The 9,083-nt window shown below is 42.4% G+C and overlaps 1 long non-coding RNA gene across 1 annotated transcript; it reads right to left on the bottom strand.

Annotated features, from left to right (window-relative positions):
- Positions 1-23: 23 nt before the first annotated feature.
- On the bottom strand, positions 24-8,738 carry LOC141372163 (uncharacterized). The gene is made up of 3 exons (XR_012377471.1): positions 8,562-8,738; positions 636-1,779; positions 24-145 (listed from the first exon to the last, which is right to left on the bottom strand). It is a non-coding gene; the product is annotated as an uncharacterized lncRNA (long non-coding RNA).
- Positions 8,739-9,083: the final 345 nt, after the last annotated feature.

Genomic DNA, 9,083 nt, shown 5'->3' with positions numbered 1-9,083 from the left:
CTACCAGGAAACTGGAATCAGGGCGGCTCTCCAGACTGAAGATTGCACGGATGCCCCACCTGCCTTACCATCCAGAGTTTTCTCACAGGAAGAGACTGATTCCAGAATACGTACCATTTTCGTTCACTACTGAAGTTCCGGAAAGCTGCAGTTACAGAAAAGAGGACACCATGAGGCTCAGGTCATACTGTACACTGTCTGCACTGATCTTGAGTTCTCTTAACGACTTTAGGAAACCAGATAGACCCCAGTGTTTGAGTCCAAGGCCCCCAAAGTATGGGAACTGGATGCCTGTAGGAAGTTGTTTTTCCTGGGGTACGTGTCTGTCCAGACCATTCAAGATGGCAACTACAAAATTTTTTATCCATGCAAGAGAAACTGTTACTGAGGGAATGGATCCTACCATGGCGTTTTTAACCAGGTTTGGTGTTGCCAATGGTAAATGTCCTCTCAAACCAGCTAATGGTTGGCAAGAGACAACCACTCAGCACTCTCACTAAAAGGGGAATTATATATAAATATATATGTATATTTATATCATCGCAAATGTAGAGTGTCCAGTTTTCATCTGCCTTTGATTGGAAAGAAACAAGGAAAGCAACATTTGTTCCTCAGGCAAAGAACGTCAGGCTCACCGTGGCCAGAGATGAGTCCTCATCAACACTGACTCCAGGTGTCTCAAGCGTTTCTTCCACGAGATCTAGGACAGAGAGTATCTGTCAGCACATTGGTGGTATTGCTCAAGAATAAGTTGGGGAGTGTTGCTTGATACGGACATGAGGCTAGAGTGTATGGGGCCAGCTGGTTACCAGGCATGGACTGAAGTGCCAATGTTGGGCCACCCACAGAAATAAGGCTGTAAAGTGTGCGGTGTGATAAAATTGTTTTGAGAAAGTTGATATCATGCAGTATATATCTGACATCTCTCCTGGAGAAACCCATTTCTCTCTCTCTCTTTCTTGGTCTCTTTCTTTCTGTCTCTGTCTCTCTCTCCCTCTCTCACACACACACACACGCTCACAATCACCCAACATAGAGTCACACAAGACACCTAAACCCCAAGCCTCATGCACACACACCCACACACCCACAGGGAATAAATTGGCTTTCTAGTACTGTAGAAACATGGACATAGTTTCTCACCCGGGAAATCTGCCTTTCCCCCAGACCCCTAAGCCTCGGTCCTACCAGGAATCTGGAATCAGGGTGGCTCTTCAGACTGAGGACAGCAAGGATGCCCCACCCACCTTACCATGTCGAGTTTTTGCTCAGCAAGAGACTGATTCCAGAATACATACCACTAGTGCTTGTTTCTGGGCCCACCTACATTTACAGAAAAGAAAACACCATGAGGGTCAGATCCTATGTATACTGTGTCATCGGTTCTCTTGGTGACTATTGAAAACCCAATGAGAAATAGTAGTGAAGACAAAGGCCCCCAAAGCAAAGCACAGAGTGCCCCCGTGGAAAAGGCATGAGCTTTTCCTGGGGGATAGAGCTCTCAAGTTCACTGAAGCAGCAATGACAAATTTCTTAATTCATGGAGGAAAAACTGCTTCTGAGGAAATCGTCCCCTACCACGCAGTTTACAACCGCCCATTCCAACACCCCAAGAAAACGGTACCTAACATCGAAGAAATACACGTTGTCATATCTGAAGTCACTTCAAAAAGAGGAAAACCAAGAAAGAAACATTTCTCTCTCAGGCAAAGACAGGCAAGCTTACCGGAGAAGTCAATTTTTCCTGGCCAAGCTTCTCCACCACGATGCTGTCAGGATCTAAGAGGACACAGAGCACCTGTCAGTCCAACGGTGTTGCTGCTCAGGGATTACTGTGCGATCACTGTTGAGATGGATACAGGGCAAGCCTGTATGGGAGGGACTGATTCATAAGCATGGACTGAGCTGCTGTTGGGCCAACCTCCTTGGTGGATGAGGAAAAGCAAACAAGAGGAAGAGGAAATGAAGGAGAAACAGAGCCTTTGACTTTCTAGCTTAAGGCAACCTAGTCGATGTGAGTCAGCTAGTCAACAAATAGGTAGCCTGAAAGCAAACTGTCGTATAGTGAGGCAGCCCCACCCCTCCCTCGGCCCGTTGTGAAGTCTCTTCATTTGTCCTGCCAGGAAGAAGCTCCTCCAACTGGCCATCCAAATGGGAGACAGACTAGGAGACACAGAGTCACTTCCAGCCCTTGGTCGTCTACCTCATGAATTACTCAAAGAGCTCTGCTTGACTTGAAGGAGAGAACAGTGTCGATAGATGTGGTTGGTTCAAAAGCATGCAGTTGCCAATGGCAAGATTTGATTCCTTCTGATGGTTGAGTATATCTATATAAGAAACTGAGGGCTACTGAAGGGGGGTTGGTTATGGATGTGGTTGGTTAAAAAGCACGCACTTGCCAGTGGCAAGATTGGATTCCTTCAATGGTTGAGTAATGTTCCAGTGTATCTATATAAAAAACGGAGGGCTGGTGACGGGGGGCCATGGGGTAATTGGGTGATGGGCCCTAAGGAGGGCACTTGATGGAATGAGCACTGGGTGTTATATGCAACAGATGAATCACTAAATTCTACCCCTGAAACTAATACTCCAGTATATGTTACCTAATTTGAATTTCAATTAAAAAAAAAAAAAAGCATGCTGTTGGCTATCGGTGAGCCACCCTTCTTCATGGAAGGAGATGCAAAGAAGAGGAGCAGAAAAAAAGAGTGAAATAGAATCTTGGCTTTGCCATTGAAGACAAAGGTACACCTCAAACTAATGGAACATTGTGTGTCTCTCGACTTCAATTAAAAAATAACAATAACGAGGAGGAGAAGATGGTGGAGGAATAAGAGACCTAAAGTTCATCTGGTCCCCGGAATTCAGCTAGATAGGTATCAAACCATTCTGAACACCTACAAACTCAACAGATCGAAGAAAAGAAGAGCTGCAACTCTCTGAACAGAAAAGTGACCACTTTCTGGAAGGTAGGACGTGCAGAGAAATGAATCCGAGAAATGAATTCGAGGCGATATTTGGGAAGATATTGGGGGAGGGGGCCGGCTACCGGCAAGTGACAGAGCTGCGGAGCACAAAATCGGAAATTTTAGAAGTCGGTTCCGCTGAGGGACGTCGATCCAGTGGCTGAGCAGGGGGTGGAAACCCCGCTGGGACAGTGTGGTCTCAGGACCCTCGGGGTCACAGAAAGACCGGGGGTGCCTGAGTGCAGCAGAGCTCCCAAGTATCAGAGCGGGAAGCTGGCTGCAGAGACAGAGCCGTTGAGTGGGCTCTCAGCTCAGGGTTGCCATGAACCGTGATCCGTGGCACAGTCGGGCCACCGCTCCTCCAGAAGGGACCCAACAAGCAGCAGATCTGGGGAGACTCCCCTTGCTCCCCTGGGAGGAGCAGTGCGGGAGCCCACTGCAGGGATCTGCTGGGTTTGGAGACACCACACGGGGTCGTGTGCCAGAGACAGGAACGCTCGGTCACAGGCCGGGTGAGCATGGAGTGCTGCTGGAGACCAGGAAGATGGGAGTGATTGACTGCTTTTCACTGGGGGCGCACTGAGGAGTGGGGCCCCAAGCTCTTGGCTCCTCCGCGGAGGAGATTGGGAGGCCGCCATTTTCATTCTCATCCTCCAAAGCTGTGCGGAAAGCTTGCAGGAAACAAAAGCTATTGAAAGCAAGCCTGAGCAGATGACTTAGCCTGGGCCCCAGCAAGGGTGGGGCAATTCCACCTCAGGCAAAGACATTTGAGAATCAGTGGCCCCTCACCAAGAGATCAACAAGAACAGCCAACCAAGAACAAGTTTACTGATCAATGAGAACAGCAGAACTCCAGCACTATGGAAATACAGCACATAGAATTCATGGCTTTTTTCCCCATGATTCTTTAGTCTTTCAAAATTAATTTTTTTAATTTTTTTATTTTTTCTTTTTCTACATATTGTTTTGAATTTTTCTTTTTCCCTCTTTCAACCAACATCTTATCAATCCGTTTTAAAAAAATCTTCCTTACTTTTCATTTTTAGAGTCATATTCCATCACTTCATTGTAGTTAACCTTAATTTTTGTGTATATATATATATATAAGTTGTTCTCTCTTTAAAATTTTGATACAGTTTCTTCTAACACACCAAAATACACCCTAAATCTCTAGTGTCTGGCTTTGTTCTACTCTCCTCCCCTGATCACATTCTCTCCCCCCGCCCTTTTTGTTTTTTGTCCTTTTTTTGTTGTTCTTTTTAAATTTCTCTTCTTTCTTTCTTCAACCAAATTCTTATCTTATCAATTCCTTGGATAAAATCTTTTATAATTTTCACCTTTACAATCATATTCCATCCCTTCATTGTATTTATCCTTATTTTTGTACATATATAAGTTTTCCTTTCTTTAACATTTTGGAAGGCAGTTTTTTCTAACAGACCAAAATATGCCCAAAATCTAGTGTGTGGCACTAATCTATTCACCAGCCTGATCGTAGTTGATCATATTCTTTTTTTTTCTTTCATTCCCTTTCTTTTCCCCCCGGTTTCAGGTCTCTTCTGAATGTTTCGCGTATATTTTTCTGGGGTCATTGTTAACCTGTTAGCATTTTGTTCTCTCATTCATCTATTCTCCTCTGCACAAAATGACAAGACGGAAAAACTCACCTCAAAAAAAAAAAAAAAAAAAGAACAAGAAGCAGTACCGACTGCCAGGGACCTAATCAACATGGACATTAGTAAGATGTCGGAACTAGAGTTCAGAATGATGATTATAAAGATACTAGCTGGGCTTGAAAAAAGCATGGAAGGTACTAGAGAAACCCTTTCTGGAGAAATAAAAGAACTAAAATCTAACCAAGTCGAAATCAAAAAGGCTATAAATGAGGTGAAATAAAAAATGGAGGCTCTCACTGCTAGGATAAATGAGGCAGAAGAGAGAATTAGTGATAGAGAAGACCAAATGATGGAGAATAAAGAAGCCAAGAAAAAGAGAGACACAGCTACTGGATCACGAGGGCAGAATTTGAGAGAGAAGTGATAACCATAAGATGAAACAATATTGGAACAATTGGGATCCCAGAAGAAGAAGAAAGAGAGAGGGGGGCGGAAGGTATATTGGAGCAAATTATAGCAGAGAACTTCCCTAATTTGGGAAAGGAAACAGGCATCAAAATCTAGGAGGCACAGAGAACCCACCTCAAAATCAATAAAAATAGGTCAACACCCCGATATCTAATAGTAAAACTTACAAGTCTCAGGGAAAGAGAAAATCCTGAAAGCAGCTCAGGACAAGAGGTCGGTAACCTACAAGGTAGAAATATTAGATTGGCAGCAGACCTATCCAGAGACCTGGAAGGCCAGAAAGGACTGGCATGATATTGTCAGAGCACTAAATGAGAAAAATATGCAGCCAAGAATACTATATCCAGCTAGGCTGTCATTGAAAATAGGATAGATAAAAAGCTTCCGGGAGAAACAAAAACTAAAAGAATTTGCAAATACCAAACCAGCCCTACAGCAAAAATTGAAAGGGGTCCTCTAAGCAAAGAGAGAGCTGAAAAGTAACATAGACCAGAAAAGAACAGAGGCAATATACAGTAACAGTCACCTCACAGGCAATACAATGGCACTAAATTCATATCTTTCCATAGTTATACTGAATGTAAATGGACTAAATGCCCCAGTCAAAAGACACAGGGTATCAGATTGGATACAAAAACAAGACTCATCGATATGCTGCCTGCAAAAGCCTCATTTTATTTTATTTATTTTTTTTTCATTTTTTTTTAAAGATTTTATTTATTTATTTGAGAGAGAGAGAATGAGAGATAGAGAGCACGAGAGGGAAGAGGGGCAGAGGGAGAAGCAGATTCCCTGCTGAGCAGGGAGTCCGATGTGGGACTCGATCCCGGGACTCCAGGATCATGACCTGAGCCGAAGGCAGTCGCTTAACCAACTGAGCCACCCAGGCGCCCAAGAGCCTCATTTTAGACCCAAAGAGACCTCCAGATTGAAAGTGAGGGGGTGGAAAACCATGTACCATGCTAATGGACATCAAAAGAAAGCTCGGGTGGCAAGCCTTATATCAGACAAGTTAGATTTTAAACCGAAGAGTAAAATAAGAGATGAGGAAGGACACTATATACTACGTAAAGGGCCTGTCCAAGAGGAAGCTCCAACACTTGTAAATATCTATGCCCCTAACAAGGGAGCAGCCAATTCTATAAGCCAAGTAATAACAAAATCAAAGAAACACATTGACAACAATCCAATAATAGTAGGGGACTTTAACACCCCCCTCACTGAAATGGACAGATCATCTAAGCAAAAGATCAACAAGGAAATAAAGGCTTAAAATGACACACTGGACCCAATGGACTTCACAGATATATTCAGAACATTCCATCCCAAAGCAACGGAATACACATTCTTCTCTAGTGCCCATGGAATATTCTCCAGAATAGATCACATCTTAGGTCACAAATCAGGTCTCAACCAGTACCAAAAGATTGGGATCGTTCCCTGCATATTTTCAGACCACAGTGCTTTGAAACTAGAACTCAATCACAAGAGGAAAGTCAGAAAGAACTCAAATACATGGAGGCTAAAGAGCATCCTACTAAAGAATGAATGGGTCAGCCAGGATATTAAAGAAGAATTAGAAAGATTTAAGGAAACAAATGAAAATGAAAACACAACCATCCAAAATCTTTGGGATGCAACAAAGGCGGTCCTAAGAGGAAAGTATACAGCAATACAAGCCTTTCTCAAGAAACAAGAAAGGCCTCAAATACACAACATAACCCTACACCTAAAGGAGCTGGAGGAAGAACAGAAAATAAAGCCTAAACCCAGCCAGAGAAGAGAAATAATAAAGAACAGAGCAGAAATCAATGAAATAGAAACCAAAAGAACAGTAGAACAGATCAACAAAACTAGGAGCTGGTTCTTTGAAAGAATGACTACGATCAATAACCCCTGGCCAGACTTATCACAAAGAAAAGAGAAATGACCCAAATAAATAATATCATGAATGAAAGAGGAGAGGTCACAACCAACACCAAAGAAATACAAACAATTATAAGAAGATATTATGAGCAACTATATGCCGGCAAATTAGATAATCTGGAAGAAACGGATGCATTCCTAAGACATATAAACCACCAAAACTGAACCAGGAAGAAATAAAAAACCTGAACAGACCCATAACCACTAAAGAAATTGAAGAAGTAATCAAAAATCTCTGAACAAACAAGAGTCCAGGGCCAGATGGCTTCCCAGGGGAATTCTACCAAACATTTCAAGAAGAATTCATACCTATTCTTTGGAAACTGCTCCAAAAAATAGAAATGGAAGGAATACTTCCAAACTCATTTGATGAGGCCAACATTACCTTGATCCCAAAACCAGACAAAGACCCCATCAAAAAGGAGAATTACAGACCAATATCCCTGATGAACATGGATGCAAAACTGCTCACCAAAATAGTAGCCAATAGGATCCAGCAGTACATTAAAAGGATTATTCACCACGACCAAGTGGGATTTATTTCTGGGCTGCAAGTTTGGCTCAGCATCTGCAAATCAATCAATGTGATACAATACATTAATAAAAGAAAGAAGAAGAACCATATGATCCTCTCAATAGATGTGGAAAAAGCATTTGACAAAGTACAGCATTCTTTCTTGATTAAAACTCTTCAGAGTGCAGGGATAGAGGGTACATACCTCAATATCGTAAAGGCCATCTAGGAAAAACCCACAGTGAATCTCTTTCTCAATGGGGAAAAACTGAGAGCTTTCCCCCTAAGGTCAGGAACACGGCAGCGATGTCCACTATCACCACTGTTATTCAACATAGTATTAGAAGCCCTAGCCACGGCAATCAGACAACAAAAAGAAATAAAAGGCATCCGAATCAGCAAAGGAGAAGTCAAATTCTCACTCTTTGCAGATGATATGATACTTTATGTGGAAAACCCAAAAGACTCCACCCCAAAACGGCTAGAACTCATACAGGAGTTCAGTAAAGTGGCAGGATATAAAATCCATGCACAAAACTCAGTTGCATTTCTATACGCCAACAGGACAGAACAAAGAGAAATGAAGGAGTCGATCCCATTTACAGCTGCACCCCAAACCATAAGATACCTAGGAATAAATCTAAACAAAGAGGGAAAGGATCTGTACTCAGGAAACTCTAGAATACTCATGAAAAAAATTGAGGAAGACACAAAGAAATGGAAAAACGTTCCATGCTCATGGATTGGAAGAACAAATATTGTGAAGATGTCAATGCTACCTAGAGTCATCTACACATTTAATGCAATCCCTATCAAAATACCATCCACTTTTTTCAAAGAAATGGAACAAATAATCCTAAAATTTGTATGGAACCAGAAAAGACCCCGGATAGCCAGAGGAATGTTGACAAAGAAAAGCAAAGCTGGCGGCATCACAATTCCGGACTTCCAGCTCTATTACAAAGCTGTCATCATCAGGACTGCATGGTACCGGCACAAAAACAGACACATCGATCAATGGAACAGAATAGAGAGCCCAGAAATGGACCCTCAACTCTATGGTCAACTAACCTTCAACAAAGCAGGAAAAAATATGCAATGGAAAAAAAGACAATCTCTTCAGTAAATGGTGCTGGGAAAATTGGACAGCCACATGCAGAAGAATGAAACTGGACCATTTCCTCACACCACACACACAAAAAGACTCAAAATGGATGAAAGACCTCAATGTGAGACAGGAATCCATCAAAATCCTACAGGAGAACACAGGCAGCAACCTCTTCGACCTCAGCTGCAGCAACTTCTTCCTAGAGACATCATCAAAGGCAAGGGAAGCAAGGGCAAATGAGCTATTGTGACTTCATCAAGATAAAAAGCTTTTGCACAACAAACAAAACCGTCAAGGAAACCTAAAAACAACTGACAGAATGGGAGAAGATACTTGCAAAGGACATATCAGATAAAGGGCTAGTATCCAAAATGAATAGTAGTATCTCTACACTGGTTTGTTATTTGTGACAAATGTTCCACACTGATGAAGGTTTTAATAATTGTGGAAATTGTGTGCCGAGGAATATGGGTGAGAGGGAACCT

Source organism: Callorhinus ursinus, unplaced genomic scaffold (assembly GCF_003265705.2).
Source record: "Callorhinus ursinus isolate GAN/ISIS: 27379988/994484 unplaced genomic scaffold, GSC_fseal_2.0 scaffold1888, whole genome shotgun sequence".
NCBI classification, from domain to species: Eukaryota; Metazoa; Chordata; class Mammalia; order Carnivora; family Otariidae; genus Callorhinus; species Callorhinus ursinus.
This window is presented reverse-complemented; position numbering and strand designations above follow the sequence as displayed.